Source organism: Zeugodacus cucurbitae, chromosome 6 (genome assembly GCF_028554725.1).
Source record: "Zeugodacus cucurbitae isolate PBARC_wt_2022May chromosome 6, idZeuCucr1.2, whole genome shotgun sequence".
Classification (NCBI taxonomy): domain Eukaryota; kingdom Metazoa; phylum Arthropoda; class Insecta; order Diptera; family Tephritidae; genus Zeugodacus; species Zeugodacus cucurbitae.
The window spans coordinates 63,096,757-63,122,388 of NC_071671.1; the positions used below are offsets into that span (position 1 = coordinate 63,096,757).

Below are 25,632 nucleotides of genomic sequence, written 5' to 3' on the forward strand. Positions count from 1 at the left end.
GAAAACATATAATTGAGTATTTATTTAATTTTTATATAACGAAAGATTTCAAGTGCAAACATTCAAAGTATTTCATAAGCAAAACAATCAAATTATTATTAAGAGCGTCACAATTATAAGCAATCCTTATAAGATATATATATACACACGCACATACATATATATATTTTGATATTCATAAGTATTATTTACGTTTATTAGCATTTAATTATATCTCAAGATCAACGTTTAGTTCATTATCACATTGTGTTGGTCAATACACTTGGCGCTGCAGATTGCTAATGTTCTTGTTTATCTCTAGCTGAATCTAATTGCATTTCAGTTTAAGTGCATTTGTATGTCAATATGTTTATGTTTGCACACACAGATAAACACATCTACACTTCACACAGTTTTATTTACCCAAATATAACTATAGCTGTTGGAGATATACAATATGTATGTCCGTTTGTAGGCATTTGAAATTTCTAATTATTAGACTTTATCATCACTTGGCAGCGCCGCAAACAGGTGAACACAATAGCTACGCAAATAAAAGTGATTTAAAGTCAACAGTAATCAGCGTAAAAGTAAATCAAAATCTTATCACCCTACCAGCTAGGCGACAACAACAGCATTGTGGCAAGCAACGACAAGTCACAATCATTCCATGTTAGAGATTGTGTAATCACTGTGCGATCACACAGTGAATTCACCGCCAGTTTTAAAAAAATCATCGCCACTTCCCGATTGATTGTGAGTAGATCACGAGCGGCTGATCGTCAGTGCCTTTGAAGAAGCATTATTTATTTGCTGAGTAAATTCGTAAGTATGTAATACAGATTTGGTTAGATATATCTAATTCATAGACGATTTATATAATACATGAATGTTACGGGAGAAGAGCAGCGTTCTAATAAAAAAGAAACAGTGAAATACAGAAAGCGGCGCTCATCAATACTCTCCGGCAGGATGTTCGGCAGCATGTGAGCTTTCTCTCTTACTGTGCTCTTTATTACATTGTGCTTCGAAGCGCCGAAATATATGAAAGATCGGTTGATTTATCTTAATAAAAACTTGCTGGGTCCTTTGCGATCCCAACATCTGTAATATCCTTCCCTAATATCCTTTTAAGCTAATTCTCTAAAGGATATAGCCTTGATATATGGTGAGCTTTTCTAATTATTTTAATTTTTGACTTTTTCTATATATAATTTCAAGATATAAATCATATAAAATACATTTACATGTCAGCCTATGTCCTTATTATCCTTTTCCACCGTGTCACACTAATGCCACGCTGTCCGGGCATTTTCACATTTTCCACGCTGTTTATGTTAGTTTTTAAAACTGTGACGTTTTTGTTTGTACGGGTACTTAAATACAACAACAACAAAATAGCAACAAAAAGAGATTTCCTGAACAAAGAGGGCACACAACAAACACTGTGTTTCATAAATTGTCCTTTTTTGGACGCACAGTTTCGACCGCAGCGTTAACCAGTTCCGGGTAGATAAACAACAACGTTGGTCAATGGATGTGTCAACAATGTCAAGTGGGTCACAACGGTCGCCAGCGTTGATGCGCTGCTCATCAATGGCGCGGGGATAGTATTTTTTGTTGTTTTTGTGTAGCGAAATGAGTCGCGCATATATCTACCTATGTATCTATATGTACGTGTGTGTGTGCCTGGCGTCACAAGGTAATGATTGTTGACCACCGCACCCCGCAAATCTTCACCACCGCCGAAAGCGCGCGATTTACTTTGATTTTGATTATTGCTTTGATTAAGTTGGCAAGTCCAAGTGCGTTTTAAAGTTTATTCAACACTTCACTGTCATAATTAATTTGATGCATTTGTTTTCCCCGTTGTGGCTAAATCAAATGCCACTCAAGCGATATGCCTCGCAGGTGTATGCGTGTGTGTGTGTGAATTCAATTCGATTTATCATAAAAGTAATGCAAATAGATTTAATGGTTTGACTTTTACGTTTTGCGACTCTCAACTCTCAAATGTTGGTTGCGCATTTCGCAACCGTACTTGACTTTCAAAGAGCACTACATATGTATAGATGACATTCCCAATGTTGCTTCTTCCCACAAAAATAGCTACATATTTACATTGTTTGTTTATCTTTTGTATTTAATTTCATAAATCGTCGCAGAGTTTGTTTTTGGCGTTGAAAATCAAAGTAAAATCTTTTAACCTCAACAAATATTTGTTTTTCAAAGGATACAGATTCCAGCATCGTGTGATCATCCCGGAGATAGTAATCGATATTTTTGAGTTTCGAGTCACGTTGAGTGGAGATGAGCATGATTTAGAGTAGAGATACATTTTTAGATGAACGGTAGTTAGTGAAGAAAAAGAAAGAAAAAATCCAAATTTGCTTTCCAAGTATACAAAGTAGCTTCGGAACTACTTTAAAATCCGACTTGTGTGGGTACCCGGTCACCACTGATTCGCTGGAAACTGCAAAGCGGATCAGATGGCAAGAGAGGGTACTCAAGCAATATTGGCGCCGGAGTGGAAACGTGTTGGCAGTCTGTGGTCCACTTGCTCCAGAGCGCTGGACACACTGTCTTTGAGTGAGCTCGCCAAGCGCTGCAGAACAACCAGCACCTGCGCAGCTGTTTGGAGGAAGGCGAAGAGGAATCATCCAAGCACTTCTTTCTTCAATGTCCAGCATTCACTAGACTTAGGTTAAAGCACCTCGGTAGGCATATTTTCTGCGACGCAGCGAAGTGACTGGAATCAACACTAGCCGACTTAAGAACTTATTATTATTTATTATTATAAGCGCTTCGTCGCAACATAAGGATCTTAGTGATCCATTAGGAGTTTTTTCGGGGTCACAATGGACAGTCGAATCTGTCTCAGTAAGATTCTCGGCATTTGCGGAGATCTACCCCTTAACCTAACCTAACACAAAGTAGACGAGCTCCGACTATCTATTCAGGCTTAAGTGTTATATGGATTTCGTCCGAGAAAAATGTTCTGTTTTTAATAATTTTTATAATAGAAATAAAATATTTGGTTCTAACTTTTTATTGTTTTAAGATATATATTTAATGAGAGCTTACTGAAATGTTTCAAGAAAAATATTAAAAACTCTGTCATTTCTGGCGAAGCCTTTACTAAAAAAATCCAAGCGATCAACATTTATTCGATAAAAATTTGGTAAAAAAAAAATGATGTTTAAATTATTTAATAGTATCTTTGCAAATTATTCTCGAAGACCTGTATAAAATTTCATCCAAAACGATTGAGTAGTTTTCAAGAAATCTTGACAACCTATAAAACTCGTATAACACCTTAAACTCGATCTCGATAAAGAGTTCTCCTTGATATTAATACCATAACGCTAGGTTTCAACTACTAGAAAAATCTTATTCAATACATTTTAAGCAATGATCATTACAACTATCTCATGGAGACAAACTGTCTCGGACTCTCACATCTTGAGCGAAATTTTTAATTAGATAAACATAACCAAATAGAATTGTCTTAGACAACAGCATATAGACATAGATGAAATTAAAACTGTTGTCATCCACATATGTATGACTGTTTGAAAGCCACAAGCGGTATTTATCTGAGAGAAACCCGCGCAATTGATAAGCAATACGGTACTAGTTTTCGTCAACAATGTTTGGCGGCAACACCAAAGGCGTACTTTTGCTATTTAGCGCATTTCTACTTTCCGGTGTGTGTAGCTACAAGAAGAACGCTGCTTATATATTTCTATTTTCAAAATCAATCGCTTATCACAAACATTGTCAGCCAACAACGCCGACGACAAAACTTTTTCTCTTCACTTTTTTCTAGCTGCTGAATAGCTGCAATGCCGCAGACACTTCACCTGTGCAGCGCAACAACAATAAGAATAGCAATAATAGAATAAGAATAAGTAGAATCAAGTGTATTTGTTGTGTCTTGTGGTGGCCTTATCGTTGAAATTTACAAATCGATATCTTGTTCGAAAATATGTTTCGTCTATTTTTTATTAATAACTCAGACGTTGACTATTGCTTGTGTTTGTTGGTAGTGATAAAGATGATGATGAGGAACATAATGATTGTGCTATGATGAAGATGATTTCTTAGTTTGGCTCGTGTTTTGTGCTTTGCTAACAATAACAATCACAATCAAAGCGATGTGCGTTAGAGATTGTCGACATTCGTCTTGACATTCATCAGGTACCGGTACGTGTATAGGTGTATATGTGTGCGGGTATTAGAAATCTATATATCGTAGGTGTCAGTATTTTTTAATAGATACGCTGTCGGCTTCACACATTTGTTATACGGTGGGTACAATAACAAAAACAACACATGCATCTATATCAAACATCGTACCACAAGTATCGGCTGTTTTTTGATTTCAGCGTGTTTCCGCTAGTTTGTCCAATTATTTTCCTTTCAAGTACATATCAGATAAATCAATTAAATTTTTAAGTGTAATTTTCACTAATTACATAAAGTGATTTCCATTCGATATATTGTAAACATGTATGTATGTAGGTGTTTGAGCGGCTAAGATAATATACGTAATGAGTATATCGAGTATATTTTGAAACAGATGTAATTTCATAGAAAAGCTCTCTAATCAGGATTGAAAATGTATTCGAACAGCCGAACCGTTATAAAAATTGTATTTTATTTTTGTACGGTGTTTGGGATGAAGACATATTCTAATGATCTTACAAATGTTTAAAATCTTCATTTTATAGAAAATCTTCGAAATTGAGTCTATTAAATAATATGAGACAATATAGCTAATATTTAATAGATATAAAACACTTGTTGAGTTCACTAATTTCCAGTAATAATTAGGTATATGGAAGCAAGGGGAAGTTATGACCCGATTTCAACCATTTTTGGTACAGAGACACACTATTAGAAGAAACACATCTCCTTTGAATTTTTTTAGAATATCTGAGAGATTTACCGACATTTTCTGTGAAAAATTACCCTTGGGTGTTCTTCATGTGAGTTCTTCATGTTCGATATCCGGAGTCTTGAAAAGTTATAGTCCGATTTTGACAATTTATGTACCTTTTCTGAAGTTACGTTAAGTTTTATGGACTCTACTCTATGTAAGAATGAGTATCTTTGAATGGAGTTGAACGTGATTGAAATATATATATATTATGTAGATTGTGTCATCTTTCAAGTCAATTAATTTGGTTGGAAATTTTTCGATGTGCCAAGCAAATGGTAGGATGTTAGCTCGCTGTATCTACCCACAAATATGAGAAGGGTCTGGACAGAGTTACACGTTTTAACAAGACGGTGTGCCATGTAATCAAAATAATCTGTCTGACCTCTAGATATGGCCTCCCTTGACTTCTCTTTGTAGGGTAATTCGAATGGCAAAGAATACACCCGAAACTCTCGGACCATTAAATCTCGGCAAAACATTCGAGCCGAAATCATACCTACACCATACAAGATGATCGAAAATATGGTGTAAAATAGTTCTAATTTTGATTTTGAAAGTAAGGTATGATTTTGAAAGTAAGGGTGGAAACTTTATTGATGTTACATTAACAAATTAAAATAAATATAAATTCTAAATTTTTTAAATACCAACATTAAAGACCCTTTGACCCTTTAAAGTTTTAAATATTGTGAGTACTGAGCTAAAAGGAAGTTTTCGAAATATTTTTATTTTTACTTCGGGGTCTTCTGGTTAGTAGAACCACTACCATATAAATTTGTTGTCTAATCCAGAAAGATGAGACATGACAGTATTCAAAATATCAACTTTGGTAGAAGATAAAAGCGTTTTCATAAAGCCAAAATAATCAGTTCTTTACTCCAAAGTTTTTTCAATCAAACAGTTTCTTCACACCTGCTCTCTCCCCTTAAACTTACCCACAAAATCTTTACAACCGTACATATTTCTGCCCACAGAAACCATTTGTTATAGTTGCAATAAAAAAATAATGTCTATCTTCCATTGAATCAAAGTACTCATCAAATGCTGTTCAGTTAAGCAAACAGAATTGCGCAATAAACTCAAATAAACGACCACTGCATAATATCCACGCTTAATATCCTTTCATTTGCTACAAGTACGAGTATTATATGCGTGTGCGTTACGTATGTACTATTGTGAGTAAATATGTATGTATGTGAACGCCGCCCGCCGGCCAACTCAAGGCAATAAACTTTATCATACAATTAAGAACGAATTATACTGCTAATAGAATAATTAATGCAATTTCCCACAACATTAGGCACAGAGTGGATACAAATAGACATACATACATACAAACGCATAAGCAAATAGACACCAGTGCGCTCTAACTAAGCGGCTAAAAATCAAGATGCGTTCTTGCAAATATTCTCTATGTGATATACAAATACAAAGCGAGGACGAGGGTTAATATATACTTACATACATACATGTTTGTGAAATCAGCCGCCTTGAAGGCAAGCAAAGCAAGCGTAGCAGCTTTAGCTTGAACCGGTGGGTAGTGGGACAAATCATCACTGGCACTTAAGTAAACAAACATACGCGCGCACACGGTGAAGCTTCTGAGTCGCCTTGAGTCATTGCGACAATCACATTTCTCACCCAGACAACACGAGGCAACCAGCTAAAGTAAACTCCACTAAACGTTGCGCATAAACAACTTGGCCCTTGGGGGCGGTTTTCGCACATTTTACCCAACTGCTAACTGCCAACAGCAAAAAAAAAACAATAACAACAACAAAAACATAAGAAGTAACAACAACAACAAAGCCATAAGAAGCAGCAACAAAAATAACAACTTCTGTCGCCGCAAGTTGAAGAAAACATTGGTGGGTGGGGAGTGTGTCTTGTTGCGGGATACACGTCTTTGTGCAATTGCTACGGACTGACTGCTCAAGCGCTCACACCACACACACATGACACCCCTTCGCCTGCTAACACATATATAGTAGTTTTGTTGTAGTTGGCTGCTAATGAAAATGTCAAGGAAATTTCTACTTTCGTCCGGATACCATGGAAGAGATATCGACTTAACTATCAGCTACTCAAGCGAAGACTACCTGCCATGCCAGCCAGCCAGCATCGTCTGTCTCTTTGTGCCAGTGAATTGTCAATTCCATTGTAGTTGTTGTTGCTATTGTTGCTGTAATAGTTGTTGAGGGGGCGTGAAAGCAAGTGAAGTCAAGCAAACAGTAGCAAGCTTGATATAGAGTTAGTTTCCGTTTCATGTCACATTTTGTGTATTTCGGTTGAATCCTGCTCCTTGCTGTCCTTATTATTTGTTGTGTTTTTTCTCTATTTTACCAACGTATATCCTTTTCCTTGGCATTTTATTTACTCACTGTGCTTTTTAATGCTGCGGTGTGTGTGTGTGTGTACTTAAGTAGTCTATTAAAAATGCACTCACCTATGAATTTATTTCGCTTTTGTTGTTATTGTTGCACATTTACTCGAAGATTTATCAAGCTTGTCACAACAGCAACAAGCATCATTTAATTTGTTGCGGTAGACTCATGTGTGATGTTGCTTGTGTGTGAGTGTTAACTGTCATTGTGGTTACAGTGTGTGTGTTGATTTTTAGTATTTGTTGTTGCACCAAATGGGAATTTTTGAAGAGTAACAGATTTACTGTTAGCTGTCAGACATGGTAGTAACAATGAACTGTTGGCTTTCATGGTTAAGGACTTTTTGAAAAAATTCCGATTGTAAGTCCTTAAAAGCTTTATGCTGAATTTTGATATAGAAATTTTGATCAGAAAATCAGATTCTGATTTATACAGACTTGATAAGAATATATAGCTGGGATATTGCCCCGATTTCTCGGATTTTGATTTTATATTTTGTACTATGAAGTCCCCGTAAAATACAGTTCAGATTGCCAGAATTCTATTCAAAAGCTTTCGATCTAATAAAGACTAAACTCTGATTTTTACAGACTTGCTAAGAAAATATAGCTTGGATATTGACCCGATTTATCGGATTTTGATGTAATATTTTGTACAGTTCAAAAGCTTTCGATCCTATAAAGACTATTGTCAATTTAAATTCGACTTAAAAATCATTTCCACTAAAAACATACAAAACTCTGAGCAGTGTTCAAAAAAAATTACACAACTGATAATATTTAGTACTTGAAAGGAGATTCTTAGCTACAAGGATGGTCTAATAAGAACTTAATCCTATGTTGATTGGGTTCAGATTCTTGTTTTTGAAACAGAAATCATATAATGAAGTAAGTGATTAATCTCTTTCTATAGGGACCATCAAAAATGTGTTTTACGAGTTTCAACGTGATCGCTCGCCGATTTTTTAAAGCCACTTCTATATACCTCGAAGCCGCTCTGAAGAAAACGAAAATATCGTTTCGACTCGAAAGGTAATTGCCATATTTTTTTGGGATCTAGAAGAAGTATGCTACATCGACTAACTCGAAGAGGAAAAAACGGTATCTACTATGATGAATTATTAAGAGTATAGTTTACCAAGTAAATGTATGCGATCTAGACAACCTATACCAACCTTATACTTATAGCACAAAAGAATTTGAAATAAAAGGTATAGGTACATATAAAACTAACAAACCTTTTCTTACTTCTTTTATCAAATTTTAAAAATTCTTTTTTCGAATTTCTTGTAAATATTACACTCACATGTCTTCGCATATATATTTAATAAGCAAGCACAATGGAAACTACAAACTGGAAAGGATTTATTTTGTGGTTTTAACTCTTTTGTGCATTGACAAAACTTCCCTTAAAAGCTTTCGAAGCATATTTTTCATATATATATACATAAGTATAATGTTCACAAAAGCATATGTAATTCATGATGCTAAGTGTTTATACAAATATATACTCGTATATGGAAAACAAAGTGTATTCTGATATGTCTAAGAGGACAATGGCAGTAATGTGGTTGTGCAATTGAAAAGGTAGTACACTTAAGAAAATATAAAGTGTGTAAGAAAACTCAAACCGAAAAACGCAAACTATTTGCATATACATAGAGGGAAATGAAAAATGAGAAAAGAGCTGTAGTGAACACTAAAAGTGCTAATTAAAAGATTAGGAATTGTCTTACTTTGAACTCTACGTACAATACTCGTATGTATGCATATAATCTGTGGCATAGACTCATGTATGCATGTATGTATTTGAATCAAGATTGAAACAGCCTAAAAGTATGCTGCACTTCACTATTGATTGTCTTTGAATATGTAGAGGAAATGATCTCAGGAAACGCATACTCAAGTGTTAAAGAGTTTTTTGGTTAATACTTTAGACATCTCATCTCTGATCGAAATTAACGGTAAATAAAATAAATAATGCTGGTTATTGCGTAAAAATTCCAATAATAGAATTATTGGATTGGATAACTGACAATAGATTAATGTATTATGCTTCTTATTTGGAATACCAAGATGCTTTAATTTTTATCGAGTTGTTCTATATCTATACTATACTATTATAAAGAGGAAAGTTTTCTATGTATGTTTGTAAAGAATAAACTCAAAAACTACTGTGATGATTTCAAAAATTCTTTCACCATAGGAAAGCTACATCACACCGAGTAACAAAGGCCATATTTATTGCTAGAATCTCAACTTTCTTGAAATAGTTCCCAGGTGAGGGTATCAAAACGACTCCGTGATGGAGAATCTTAATCTGAAACTGAAAATCGTCTTGCAAGTCATTCTCTTCGCATCGCAATCGACTATCAGGTCGAGTAACGAGTGATTGCAGCGGCTTGCTGAACAAAATATATATAATATATATATATAATATATATATAAAGAGAAAGACAACGGGCACCAAAGACTGGCGGTCGTAATCAAGTTTTAGATCATTGCAAATCCATATTAATATTATAAATGCGAAAGTAACTCTGTCTGTCTGTTACTCTTTCACGCCTAAACGGCTGAACGGATTTTGATGAAATTTAGTATGGTGATAGATGATAACCTAGAAATGGTCATAGGCTATAAATAATCATGCCATGGTTCTTAGGGGGTAGGCAGTAGGCAGATAACTAAATTAAGTTAGTGATTTTTAGTCGTTTTTGTTGGGACTTTTGCTCTTTCACGTCTAAACGGCTGAACAGATTTTGATGAAATTTAGTAAGGTAATAGATGGTTACCTAAAAACGGATATAAAATCAAAAAGATCACGTCATCGTACTTAAGGGGTAGGAAACTGAGAAAACTGAATTGAGTTAGTGATTTTTTATGGTTTTTGCTGGGAGTTTTGCTCTATCAAGCCTAAACGGCTGAACGGATTTTGATGAAATTTAGTTAGGAGATATTAATAATTAACATTTTGTTTTACTTCTAATTTACAGTTACATAAATATAATATAAACATGAATTGCTATTCGTTAGCCTCGCAAAAAGTCGATAACGGCCAAACCGATCTGGCTAATTTTAGTGTTCAAATATTCGTGGAAGGCCAGGAAAAGATTTGACAGTGAGTAAATATGGAAAACATTTTACACTCTCGCAATTTATTGATGTAATTTTATTAAGATAACATACAATTGTACCTATATATTCGGCATAACGTCCAATAGAAAATCATCATATATAGTATATGAGGGCTGATGTAATTCCAGAACCAATTTTACTCATTTTCGGGAATAGGGGTATCTTGCCACCTGTTAGTAGGCAAACAAACGGCACATTCGGCCTTGAAATTACTCCTAAATTGCAAATGAACGAAACACCAGTCGGCAAAATCGCCAAAAATTGCGCTATAACGAAGATTTTCCAAATATTCAAGAAGTCGCTGGAGGACTTTTAAAGATCTTGATTGTCGATGAACGTTTATGGTGATTTACGCCAGACTCTTCCAATTATTCCTGGATCAACTGTTACTGACGGGCTAATCGCATGCTAACATATGAGTGTTTTTGCAACAATATCAAATTGGGATTGTAGAATCAGTTGGAAATGGTAGGGTCGCAGTTGACACCTCGATAGATTAATAGCATTTCCAACAGATTTCTGTCACTTCATTGACTCGAAAGAGAAGTTTTCCTGACATGAAACCTCAATATAATAACCATAGATGACTGATTGAATGACCTATATTGGTGGTAAAAAAATACAGACACAGCTACAAACCAGAATGACGTAGTCAATTATCCCAAACTATTTAAAATTGCCTGAACTATCAACACTCACTTTGCAATTAAAATTAGTGTAAGTTGTCATCATGTCAAGCCAAGATTGGGCCAACTTATTTTAATGTATACCTTGCCACAAAAACGTGTGGCCGGGTCAGCTAGTAAAATATAATTTCATGTATTTTCCTCATTTTATTTTCCTCATACGGAAAGTTTTTCTTATTATCAAGAACTTGTTAATTCGATGGAATGCGTTACTCGAATTCATACCCATATGAATATTATGATCTAGTTTTCAAACCCTTTCCCTTGATAAAATGATTTCATTAAGCATGAATCATATTATCCTCTAAGAAACATAATTTTTCTTACCAATTATTAAAAGCAACATTATTTAATTAACAATATATACGTGTAGATCAAACAGATATCAACTACTGATAACTAAATATCGCATGCGACAAGGCGTTAATGTAAAATTATTCGCCTAATCAAATCACAAGCCAAACTTGGCTTTATCCAGTAAAACATCTACAGTGGCCACCCAAATAGCTTGAGATGCCACAAGAGATACGCCCACCTATTAATAAAATTCTTATAGCAACAACAATAACAACCAAAAGGCTTGATATTTAAAAGGAAGAAAATATATATGAGGATAATTCAGTTTACAAAGCAAATGCTTGCAAAGTTATTCGTGCAACAACAATAAGAACATAAGAAGGAAATGTTTGCTACAAGATGTAACATAAGAAAGTACATGAAGATAACTGTATATAGTATGCGTGAAAAGACGGAAGCAATCCATCGATTGTGTGAGTAGTCTTCGCTGCTGTAATGACTTGACTATGTGACAACAGCAACCCTTTCGCGTTATTTCCTTTACACAGGCACACATACATTTACATAAGCATAAGATATATAGCTGATAATATTAACTGCTCCAATATGGAAGCGCTTTAAGTGGCAAAATGTAAATGGTACTCACCCACTACACCCTTGAGCTGTTGCTGGCTCAAATGATGACAGGTTTCGGCTTGTCAGTAGCGTCGTCATCATCTCCATCTTGATAAGATTAATCAAATTTTCATAAAATTTTCAACAAAGCAACTGGAAGTAGCCAGAAAGAAACGGGACACTTAAATATTTGGCGTGTTGAAAGGATTTAAACATAATTACAAGCAATAGTGTTGGTGTGTGGTAGTGTGACTGTATTAGTGTGAGCGTAGTACTATGTATGTATGTGTTTAAGGAAGTTAAAAGCTTAATTTGATGTCTAATAAAATCATAAGGAATAATTATTAAGAGTTAAGTTTGTGTGTGTGTGTCTTATATGGCATATTGAATAGGCTTTTAGATGGGAAGGAGGCTTTTGTGGCGGATGAGAGCATTTCTGCTAATATTTTATAGATCAATGAGGCTAGGAAATATTTCAATATACTTATACTTTTTTTTTTTGCAGAGATTTTTAGAAAAAAAGTGGATAAATTTCCCTGCCTTTTTTTCAAACAATTGTGAAACCTTCACCCAATTTCTTGTAAATATAATGTCAAAGACCTGTGCAAAATTTTCTTTAAAATCGATTGAGTAGTTCTCGAGAAATCGTGACAACCGACTCTGAAAGCCCGTTCAAGGGTTTAAGTGACAATAAAGCTACTCTGGAGCGAGCTACTTCTTCAGACTGTGTCTCAAAAACCATTACTCGGCGTGACTTGAAAATTTTCGACAATATTCAAGAGATTTAATTTGAACAAAAAACCATACTTAAAATAAATATTTAAAAATCAAAATATTTATATCCCTAAGTATCGCTGCTTTACTTTAAATCCCCATTTAAAATGCAAACAATTTTATTGCCCCCAAAACATATTCATAAACCAATAGCTACTCAATTTAACGGTTATGTTTCGGACATAAGCATACTGATTTGACTACAAATGACCAGCAAGTAGCTTATCTATTTATTTTTATTTGCTGCGAAAAAAAATAAAGAAAAAACTCTAAGAGCACTTTACGCTGCCGCTTTTTTCTAATATGCATTTGCTTAAAGCTGGCAATAAATGTATGCCATTAAAAGCGACTTATGCGTCATGCAAACAACAGTAATGTATTACAAAAATGCTAACGGTACTCGTATGGCAGTTATTATCTCAGCGCAACGTCAATTGACCATAACAACTGCAACAGCGATAAAGTCACACATGTGTGCTGGCAAATATATATACTACAACAATAACAACAATGAAACCCCAATGGACTCCTTGAAGTCAACGCCTGGCCACTTGGCTATTTATGTATGCTAAGTAAGCGAGCATTTGCTCATACTCCACTCTCTCTCCATCTCTTTACTAACTAGCGACTCTAGTGCACATCCTTTGTCGGCATATCGACAATATATCCTACTTGACCGTTTGGCCAATTGATTTCAATTGCTTATTTTTTTCACAATTGCTACTGTCATATTCTTATCTCCATATTTTATTTATGCCGTCTTAGAGTCGGTTTTTTATTTGGGTGCCTCGCATGTGAGTATCCCACGTGTATGCGTGTATGTAGTATGGCAGAGTCAAGCGCTATCAAGACGGATTTCAATATAACTTTGTATTAGGAATTTTCGATTTGCGCACAACTGACCACCACCTTGCATCCTTTTTGCGTCTTTGAAGAGGGGGTCGTCATGTGCCAACAACTTTGCCCAACCATTACAAATACAACATAAGCCGCTTGTATCAATATAAATTCGATTATATTTTTATGCTATGATTTATCATCCATCAGCAAGTCTACATATTGACTTTATCGTTCTAACAACTAACAAATGCGACTTTCACAAATAAAAGAGTCAAATGCCAAGCAACAACAAAAAGCAAAAGAAAATAAAAAGGGCGCGATACTGAATTTTAATGCCACATAACAACAACAATGGGCACATTCTGAGGCAGCAGCCATAGTAAGTAGCCTTTCTGTTTGTTATTGCATATGTGTTGTTGTCCTAGTACGATTCTCACCCCGCTACAAAATGTACTTTGTGCTGGTTGCAACTGGTCAAGCTTTTATCAATTCCCATTCTTCTGGTGTATAAGATAGATATAAGATAGATACTGTCAGGATAAAGTATTTGAGGAGTTAGCACTATAGACAATATTAGATATCCAGCGAAGAAAAATTGGAAAATTATTTAAAATAAATATAAATATTGGGAAATATCTCCCTTTCGCCGTGATCGGATTTAGTTCAAATATGTGCGGTTTCGTTCGATAATCTGCTTCCCCTCCTCCTTATTTGCGAAGAACTCGGATAGCCTCTTTTGAGTTCAACTTTACACCACCGGGCTATATGGTACGATAAAACCTCCCATCTGAGCTCCTTTAGCTTCTGACGAGTCATCAACGATGTGTCTGGTCTGGCGTTGTCCTGGTGAAACCCTACACCCTTACTGTTGGCCAATTCTATACGATTCTGGTCGATCGTCTGCTTCAAGCGGTCTAGTTTTCGCAGTAGATGGTAGAATTAAGCTTCTGACCGTATGGGAGCAGCTCATAGTGGATGATTCCCTTCCAATCCCACCAAACACACAGCAAAACCTTTCTGGCCGTCAATCCCGGCTTGACCGCTGTTTGGAACGATTCACCGGTCTTCGACCGCGACCATTTTCGCATGATATTGTCGTATGTGATCCATTTTTCGTCGCCAGTCACCATCCGTTTTAAAAATAGATCGAGTTCGTTCCGTTTCAGCAGTATATCGCAGGCGCTGATTCTGTCCAGAAGGTTTTTGCGTCAAATCATGCGGCACCCAAAGATCAAGCTTTTTTATGTATCAAGCCTTCTACAGATGAATTAAAATGGTTTGGCGACTAACTCCCATCTCCTTGGCGATGTCCCGAGACATTTCACATTCACATTCCACATTCCGGTCTAACTCGATGTTTTCCATGATTTGATCGGTGTTATTCAGAAATTGGTGTCGGTACAAAGTTTGGCAGATTGAATAAATTTACTGATTAAAGAGGACAAGATGAAATATTTCTTTCAACAATCAGCTCACTTACATCTCGCCTCATATGGCACTGTGAACAGAGATGATTTTTAGGATTGAAGAATATTGTCTATATCTAGACCAGTTAAGACTTCGGAAAAACGTTTATACGATATATATAACATAAATCCATATGTCGCCGAAAGAGCTGGTGTTATGAACCGAAACGATCCAAATTAACTCGCAAAACTTCTCAAAATGATCGTTATATTTGTGAGAACACGTTTATATTTCTCGATATTCAGCCGGGAAGTTGGGTTAACGAATAAAATCATGGCGACTACGCTGGGTAATATCCCCACACATATATTTGAAAGTATGTATATGAAAAGCTTAAGGGTCGCTCCAAAACGAAGGCCCTGATGAAGGGTCAGATACTTTATGGAACTACTATATTGTGAACAATCAGAAACCCGTGAAAAGAAACCGGTTGAACTTTCTAAATTTAGAAATGAGTTTAGTCAAATATTTCTTTTCAATTTTGAGATTAGGGAGAATTTTTTTTTTTTTTTCAAAAAAGTAGAGTAGAGTATAAAATTAAGACAACAGTTCTATATGTACCAATATTTATAATATTTACAAGAACTTTTAAAATAGATAAAGAACTAATGAAACTTCGGATGAAAGAGCAACTGTATGAGAAATCCATAGCCATTAATTAATGTCGTATCATAATAAGAAGCAGAAAAATTTTGTTTTCACTAATTAGATATTTTCCTTATCAATTAGCAATTTAAAATAAGAATATTTGTAAAAATCTATAAGCCGCCATGAATTAAAAAACTTTTCACATTTCTGAGCAAACCCATATTTCTTTAATTAAATAAATACGAACAGCTCATTATATACTTTTAAGCAAGTAAATAAGTGGGTGTATGAGACAGTGTTTTAATTTCTTTACTAAGCATGAAGCGCACATAAAAGTTCATTAGACAAATAAAAAGACGAGCTGGAAGAAATTAAATTGGTCAAAGAAAGCATGCAAAGATCAAAGAGAAATTTCCCATAAATAATCAAAATTAAATAGACAGATTAAGAAATAAAGAAATGAGAGCAGAAAAAAACTGTCAAGCGTAAAAACGCATAATTAAATAAACGAAAAATTAAGAAGCAGAAAGAACGCGACGCAGCCGAAAGTTTAAGCTGTTTGAAGTGTTGGAGGAGTGGGATGCATGGCACGGGGAATTTCATACAACAAAAATAAATAAATGACAAAAAAGTGAAAGAAATATTTTTTCGAATGCTCGATTAATCCCATTTTTTTAATTTCCCAGAAGTTTTCTTCCCATCAAAAGTCTTAAATGCACAAAGCAAAAGTAAAGTTTGGTGTAAGGATGCGCCAAAAGAATCCTTGGCCGTTTTTAAACCACTCATTAAATGTGACACAGCGTTGGGCAAACACAAAACGCGCTCAGCGCAACGAACGCGGCGTACATTTTAATCCGCAGTTAAGTAGCGAGTGTGGAGTGGGAGAATTTGAAGGCTGTAGAAACGCACTCAGTTGGTCTTACATCGAAGCGTTGTTGTTAAAAAAAGGATTTTCCAAAAATCTCACTACGCCTCCAATGCGTTTCGGGGTTTACAACAAATTTCGAATAGCAACAACAACAACGGCAGCTGAAGTATTAATAGCAAAACCGAAATTCGGCGCTATTTGTGACCCACGCAAAGGCATACATAAGTCAAGGCGTTTAATTAGTAGGGCGCGTGTAAGAACATGTTCTTCTAAGCCAGCAAAAATATTTCGACCATCTTAGTATTCTTTAAAAAATTCCTACCTACTTATATGCTATGCTTCACGATTGGCCCCATCCTTGCGGGCTTTGCGGCAATCCTTTTTGCTCCATTTGCTATGCTGTCGCGACTTGCGTTTTCCCATTGGCTGCACTTAATAGTCGCGTAATCGTTTACGAAAATTTATATGTTTTTCAATTTTACGCTATATTCTCTTTCCATGCTGCTTCCGTCCAACGCACAGCTCCCATCCACAGTGTCCTGCTAGTTAAAAGCTCGTGAAATCACTTCATTGCCTTGTTCTGCTCTTCGCAGAGTTTTTGTATTACTTTTGTATTTGTTGTTTTTTTTTCATCATTCTCGAACACTGAAATTGTCACTGAGTGGCAGTTTCTTATTTAACACCCGCACTGCTGGTTCACCCTTTTTTCCAGTGGTGTGAGTGTTTTGGGGTGAAAGCTCTTACGGATATTCGCGTTGCCGGTCATTTCAATGATGGTCTTAAGTCGTTACTCGAAGTATGAATTCGCTTTTCATGCTTCAGCTGAAATAATGGAATTATTGTTGTTTGCTGGTGTTTTCATAAAACCGGGGGGTAAATTACTTTTGAGGCGATGAAAATGTGGCATGGGTAAGACGAAAAATACTCGTGCTCTTAATGGGAGAAGGAGATGTGCAAGGATCAATTGAAGAAGGCCGCAGAAAATGCATAACCAATTTATGTTTAATTAGGAAATTCTAACATTTTCTGCCATGAGTCAAGAAAATCATTATAGACTTGATGTATCCAGTTCGATTTAAAAAAAAAAACGAAAGCTTATCTTCAACAAGTATTTGCGGAAGCTTTGAAAACTGTAATTGTCTCAAAATTTGGACGTATTCAAAAAACTTGTTAGGATTCCTTTCCTGTCTTCATTAAAAGTAATAACCATTAGTAGTTCTATTAGTAGGTTCCCTTCACTTAAGAATTCTTTAAAAATATTGTTTAGTAATTGCATAGTACTCTACGAATGCAAGAATTATTCCATCAAATAAAAAAACATTCAAGTTCAGTTAACCGGTGACTACTGTATACCTAACTTTATTTATTATTACTTAGTGTCGTAAGAAACCGTAGGGATAGGGACAGTACGAAATGTTAAACTTTCGACGTTCGATACTTTGTAATAACTGCATTAAAACTACTACTCTGCTGTCAATTACCAATCCCAGTCACCCAATGCTAACGGCTATTGGCCGACAAAGCAAGAAAGAAAGGCCAGAAAGACAAAAAAAAAATCGAAAAGTTAAACTGAAAATGAGAAAAAGCATCCATTATAGTTTCTTCATTGAATCCGTTCGAAACTTATACACCGTTAGCTACTACATGCCGCACAAATTGACTCAAGTCAAAGAGTAGAAAATCGCTAGAAGCTTTTATATAATTTTTAGTTTCTTCCCAACACTGCACCGACACCGGCACTGTCACTTTATTTCATTTCGTGTGGCAATTTCACTTGCCACTTTTTACTCCTTTTCTGCTCTTTCTGCTTTCCTTAACTTGGGTATTAGTTTGAAGTTCTCAATTCAAATAATTGCGACTTGAAGTGGTAAGCAAAATCATGAAAAGAAACTTCATTTTGGTGGCATTCGATATCAATGAAATCGTTTTGGCTGTCAAATTACGTAGTCATTAACGATAGTGGATGCTGTCTTATATGAAATTACATATACTAGTTTGTAAAGGTGTATTTGGATAAGTATCTTAAGCTTTAAATGAAATTAATACTGTATTAAGCCACTTTTCACAAGCCTCTTTTGAGTTCAACTTTACACCACCGCCATAGACAGGAACAGGTGGTAATCACTTGGCGCTATGTCCGGGCTATATGGTGGATACGATAAAACCTCCCATCTGAGCTCCCTTAGATTCTGACGAGTCATCAACGATGTGTCTGTTCTGGCGTTGTCCTGGTGGAACCCTACTCCCTTCCTGTTGGCCAATTCTATACGCTTCTGTTCGATCGCCTGCTTCAAGTGGTCCAGTTTTCGCAGTAGATGGTAGAATTAAGCGTCTGGCTATACATAGTGGAGCAGCTCATAGTGGATGATTCCCTTCCAATCCCACCAAACACACAGCAAAACCTTTCTGGCCGTCAATCCCGGCTTGACCACTGTTTGGAACGATTCACCGGCCATCGACCGCGACCGTTTTCGCCTGATATTGTCGTATGTGATCCATTTTTCGTCGCCAGTCACCATCCGTTTTAAAAATAGATCGAGTTCGTTCCGTTTCAGCAGTATATCGCAGGCGTTGATTCGGTCCAGAAGGTTTTTGCGTCAAATCATGCGGCACCCAAACATCAAGCTTTTTTATGTAGCCAGCCTTCTACTTCTTCTTCTTAACTGGCGTAGAAACCGCTTACGCGGTTATAGCCGAGTCCACAACAGTGCGCCACGCATCTCTCTCTGCCTCTTTCTTTCTTTTTCTGCAAATGCGTCTCGCTTCCCTCTTCAGCTCTCGGTATCTTTCCCATCCCGCTCGTGTTGCGGTCGATCGCAACATTGCGAGGTAGGCAGTCTGTTTTCTCTCCACTGCGAGACGACAATCCTCATCATACCAGCTGTTTTTTTGGCTTTTCCGAAAGCCAATGGTTTCGGTTGCAGCTGTACGTAAGGAGTTTGATATGCCGTCCCACAGCTCCCTTATACCGAGATGCTGATGAGTGCTCTCAGAGAGCAGGAGTGCAAGTCGAGTAGAAAATCGTTCGGCTGTCGGTTGTGATTGCAGCTTCTCGATGTCGAACCTTCCTTGTGTTTGTTGACGTGTGCGCTTTTCTACACAGAGGCGGGTGCGTATCTTAGCTGCTACAAGATAGTGGTCTGAGTCGATGTTGGGACCACGAAGCGTACGCACATCAAAAACACTGGAGACATGTCGTCCATCTATCACAACATGATCGATCTGGTTGCGAGTGATTCGATCCGGGGACAGCCAAGTAGCTTGATGGATTTTCTTATGCTGGAATCTAGTGCTACAGATGACCATATTTCGGGCCCCGGCGAAGTCGATCAGCCTCAGACCGTTTGGTGATGTTTCGTCATGGAGGCTGAATTTTCCGACTGTTGTGCCAAAGACACCTTCTTTACCCACCCTAGCGTTGAAATCGCCAAGCACGATTTTGACATCGTGGCGGGGGCAGCGCTCATAGGTACGTTCTAGGCGCTCATAGAAGGTATCTTTGGTCACTTCGTCCTTCTCTTCCGTCGGGGCGTGGGCGCAAATCAGCGATATGTTGAAGAACCTCGCTTTGATGCGGATTGTGGCTAGACGTTCATCCACCGGGGTGAATGCCAGGACTCGACGACGGAGTCTCTCTCCCACCACGAATCCCACACCGAATTTGCGCTCCTTTATATGGCCGCTGTAGTAGATGTCACAAGGACCCACCTTCTTCCGTCCTTGTCCCGTCCATCGCATTTCTTGGATTGCGATGATGTCAGCCTTTACTCTTACGAGGACATCAACCAGCTGGGCAGAGGCACCTTCCCAATTAAGGGTCCGGACATTCCAGGTGCATGCCCTTAAATCATAGTCCTTTATACGTTTGCCGTGGTCGTCATCAAAAGGGGGGTTTCTCATCCGAGGCCTGTGTTTCTTATTCACTGGTTATTCGTTTTTATGTGGTGGGTCCCAAGCCCTACGCACAACCGCATAAGCGGGATTCGCCTTCTCACTTTAGCTCGCTTCCAGACGGATGTCTGTTGGCTACCCAGAGGATACTTGGTCTAAGACCGGAAGTTGTGAGCTGCTTGAGCCACATGTAAAAGAATCGTTCCTGGCCACTCCCAAGTGAATGGCAGTCAGAAACTTTCCTCACTTACGTGAACTTCTACATATGACTCCATCCTCCCGGCCTTCTACAGATGATTTAAAATGGCAATGTCCCGAGACATTTCACATTCCACATTCCGGTCTAACTCGATGATTTCCATGATTTGATCGGTATTATTCAGAATTTGGTGTCAGTACAAAGTTTGGCAGGTTTTCGAAAGCTTTATTTTGCGAAAAATATATGAAACACAAAAGAAATATTTTGAATAAGTATTTTTTATAATTTTTTCCATATTTTGGTTACTTCATCCATTAAACTCTCATTCACAAAATAGCACACCCATTCAACTTTCACAATAAACTTTTATGAAAGCTTTTTCTTATTAGTGTATTTTCAACGAAATTATTGCTCAATTCACGTATGTTCATATTTATCTACTCACATATTCTTTGAAAGTATTATGTATTTATATAGAAGGAATGGTAATTAATATAATTTAGTAATTGAAACTTAGTAAAACTATTCTCGTAGTATGAGTAGCGCTTGAAAATGTTCGTTTTCAAATTATTAATTAGAATGAATTTGTTTAAGGAGAACGATTGGCCTAAGTTTTTGTAATTTACTGCATAAAAAGTTGGAAGAGAGAAGAATCAGGTAGTTCAGAAAAATATTTTATACGAATATTAAACTCGTTGTAACTGTCCCGTTCATCCGATCTAGATGAAGTTTAGTTAATTTATCGTTTGCCAGTAGCGAGAAGGAGGCATAACAAAGCGTATATGTCGTTTTATGACCTGATATGTCTCTTAATAGAAATTTATAAGCAAGGGAAAGGTGGTGCTAGCTTCGAGTCTGTAGCATTTATTGGTTCTATTGAACTTTAATTCCAGATAAGTGAACTGCCCTTAAAACAGTTACCCATGTATATGTTGCAATGATCAAAAAATAATGTTGAGAACTCGATATTGATTAAATTACCTAGGTTCTTGCATAACAAAAACTGTTATTTTTATTTTAAATTAATATTAAAATATATTCCTAATGCCATTCAAAATTAACTAAATATTTCCAACCATTTCTTTCTCATTATTATATACATATATATATTATATTTTAACTCATTAAATAGCACAACTCGTGTATGCAAAAACCGTATTACCATATAATCATACTATTTTCAGCACATCCTTTTCCCATTCGCATTCACTTCATTTACGAGCTAGACAATGAGGACACATTTTTCTGTTAATATTCCGGGCACACATTGGTCATAAGCCACATTATTCTTGCAACTGGCTACCCAATTTCGCTGTCAATTTAACAATGTAATTAACGTCCAGCTTACACCACAAAAGCAAGCATGCGGGCGACGGTGAAAGGCTGCTTGAAATTAAAAAAAAATCAAATAAAATCATGGAAATTTGGTAAAGCGCACAATGAAGGCTTGTAGATCTCCACGTATCTATCGTCAAGTGGCGCAGACAATTTTTGGTAAAAACGTTTATCGCTTTCATTTTAGGCGCTCTATTATTTTTCCTATTTTTTGTGGGTGGTGGCTAAAGGTGAGTCTATGAGGTGCTTGGAATACGGGTAAAATGCTTACAACGCACGTACGCTCATTAAGGCATTTGATAAATTAAGCGTCTAAATTGGAAGTGCCAAGATGAAGTTGGAGAGTAGGGAGAGCTTGTAACCTGGATGAGGTAAATTCGAATTATAACAAAAAATGGAAAAAATGTACATTTAATCATGCTTGAAATTACATAATTTAGTTAGAAATTAGAGGTTTAGGTTTCATTTGGTCAAGCGATATCTACAATTATAGATTCTACTTTACACAATCGTTCGTAAATATTTAAGTGTGAAAATACTATGCACGGAACTCACAAAATATAGGTTCTTCGTCTTTCGAAGAAACCTGTGACTTAATTTTTTCCAATAGGCCTTCGAATTACTTTTGCATTCAGCGTATTCTTCAAATTTCAAGAGAATACTCTGCTAAGAAATTTATGAAGAGAAAAAGTAAGAATTTTCCATTTAAATTCAGCTTCATGTACTGCTGTCATCTTAAGAAGGTGAAGAAGATAATATATTTAAGCCAAGAATACCCATAGTAGAATCATAATATAACCATCTAATGTGACCTATGTATTTCGAAAATAAACTAAACAAATCTCATATACAAAACAACAATTAGGTTGTAGAATATTCAATTCTAGCGACTCTGTAGTATCGAGAAAAATCTAGATTCGCTAAATGAAAGCAAAATCAAATGTTAAAGCATTACCTCTTTCATTACTTGTATGAACTTTCTAACTAAATGTCTGCATTATCGAATGCTAACAATACACTTCTCTGTCCCATTCTAAGACCCATAAAGCATTTTATGGTTGAAGTAAAAATTTAAAAGCGGTCTCACAGACAATACCAGGATTACATGCTTGACAAGAGCCTCTTGATTTTTGGCTGTATTTTTTTCCATCAGTCAAAACTCATTACCGTACATAATTAATCATTATCCTCGAAGCGCCCATTCAAGAATTGCGGCATCATTAGTCAGGCGGAGGGGAAAGAGTGAAAGCCAAAAAATACGCATCTTAATGAGTTCCGCGCTCAAGTGCATACATTTTAGAGGGTTGTAGTATGTCCCATTGCAGAATAAATAGGCAACTAGCATACACAAAAATGCCACAACAACAAGAGAAAATAAATATTACAATGGAAAAAAATATAAGCCTTTCCTCGCTTGCCATTAAAAGGATTTGAGGATGGCTTAACCTCAGTAGATTTTTATTGCTGTTGTTATTGTGTGAGTATTGTTTCGGTGGACGTTATGTTGGAGCTTTCAAGCGATTTTTTCGTTTTAACAATAAAGAAGTATGTGTTTTTGTTTGCTTTTTAGGTGCGTAAGTCCAAATTTCAGCGTAAATCACCTAAGCAACGCTGCAATTTTCTGTGCGTAAATACAAGAGATTCCTATGAAATGCCATTGTTCCACGCCACGAACACCATTGTGTTGCATGGTTAAGGCGAATTCTTGTTATTTTTATTTTTAAATTTTTTTTTAATTTTTTTTCTTTTTTAACTCCTTTCTTAACCGCTTTATTTTCCATTTCTTGTTTGCATTTTAATTTAGCTGGATTTACGTGTTCGCCTGTGGGTTGTCCCACTACCGGCATGGGTCACGTTTCCGTTTCGACTTAATTCCGTTATTTTTGCTATCATTTCATAATGCCGCAGCTCAATTACAATCGGTTTGTTATTTCACAACTCGCAGCATCTTTTCAGCGTTAAACTTGAGTGTGGTTTTGGGCTACTTCGTATTGTTTTTTTTTTTTTGTTGTGGCAACTCGCGCCCACTTAAATATTCTAAGCTCACCACTTAATCCTACTACTCAGTGTTGTGCGCTCCGCTGTTTTTGGTGGTGGTCCGCATTGTGTTGTTGTTGTTTCTTGATTGTGCGTAAAAATAATGTGAATAAATGTAGGAAAATAAGCATTTTGCCCTCAAGATTTTCATACTGTTTTTTGGTAGTAAGTTTTGGTGTTGAACAGCGGAAAGCAAACCAAACATCAACCGAGTAGAATAATATTTCACGCTGAAACAAACATACATATACACGACCGTTATAATATTTCAACTCGCACGTGTTCTATTTTAGCGGCCGCGTCTGTCTGCCTTTCTATCTAGCGCTAACTATGCCAGTCGTCCTCTTGGTGGTGTTCTTGTTGTAGCTGCATATCCTTATAAGCAGCTAATTTAAAAAGCAATTTTAAAAACTTAATTTTTCAGCGATTATGTTTGTAAACAGTCAAGCGCGCTTGCCTTGAATTATGCTTTCATATTTTGTTGCTTGCCTTGTTGTTGTTGCTTGTATGTTATTCCACTGCGTTTTTTTTTTGTGAAATATGCTTTATTTTGCTGTCTGCTTTTCAACACTCTTCTTGGCATTCATTGTCTATCGCTTTGTGTTTTGTTTTGTTTGCACGCATTGCCTTAAGTCCTCGGTAAAGTGACCCTTTTAATTTTTCCACTTAACGCTTAGCGTCCGTAGCAATCATTGCTGTTGTTGCTATTTTCTGCTTTTTATGCCTATTTTGTTCTATTCTAACTCTAATGTTTTTAATATATTCATGAGCATATTTTTCAGCATTTTGACACGCTCCTTCTGGCGTGAATTCTTGAGTTTAGGCTGAGATTTTGCGCTATGAACTTCTGCTGAGTATTAGAGTTTTAATGTACTCAATTGGATATTCGGACATATGGTTTTAAGATTTTGGTGCACCATGGCTGAAAACTTGCTTTTGAAGGTTTTTTAGAACACACCCTTTATATGGAAGACTATTTGTTGCAGAAATATTTAAAATTATTGCTTTAACCAATAAAAAAACTGAATGAATGTGTTTAAGTATTATTATAGTAAAAGGAAGAAGTGTCATGAAGTCGAAGGAGTTGGTTGATCGCTTAACAGGGAATATTGTGGGAGCACAATGAGTCAGGCGCTTTTTACCTCCTTTTTCAGCCAACCAACCAGTTTCATTTAATTATACTCTCGCAACAAAGTTACTAGAGAGTATTATAGTTTTGTTCACATAACGGTTGTTTGTAACACCCAAAACTAAATGAGTTAGATATAAGGTTATATATAACAAAGTGATCAGGGTGTCTGTCCGTCCGTGCAAGCTGTAAAAACCGAAAACACATAAAGTGCCATAACTAGGCCTTAAATAAAACTATAAAGATAAAATTTGGTACAAAGGATTGTTCTAGGAAGCGGCATATTTGGATGTAATTTTTTTGTACATATCTCGTAAACTACTAATGCTATATCAACGAAATTCTGAGGAATCGTTTTTTCAGGCATTTCCTTATATAGTCCAGAAATGGAGGATATCGGATTATAACCACACCCACCTCCCATACAAAGGTTATGTTGAAAACGATTAAAAATGCTTTCATTC

At 36.3% G+C, this 25,632-nt stretch overlaps 2 protein-coding genes across 3 annotated transcripts in view; one reads left to right on the top strand and one right to left on the bottom strand.

Moving 5' to 3' along the window:
• The first annotated feature begins 664 nt into the window (after positions 1-664).
• The window catches only part of LOC105209307 (solute carrier organic anion transporter family member 4A1), a 47,140-nt gene continuing 22,172 nt past the window's right edge, over positions 665-25,632 (top strand). Inside the window, exon 1 of one of the 2 annotated variants that reach the window (XM_029038499.2) lies at positions 665-804. The gene's annotated coding sequence lies outside the window, so the exon portion shown is untranslated. Of the gene's footprint in view, positions 809-25,632 lie in introns of both variants that reach the window. The other variant, XM_011179659.3, reaches the window with a different exon arrangement.
• Positions 9,095-25,632, bottom strand: part of LOC128922610 (uncharacterized) — a 367,146-nt gene continuing 350,608 nt past the window's right edge. Inside the window, exon 8 of the transcript XR_008471798.1 lies at positions 9,095-12,193. The gene's annotated coding sequence lies outside the window, so the exon portion shown is untranslated. The remainder of the gene's footprint in view (positions 12,194-25,632) is intronic.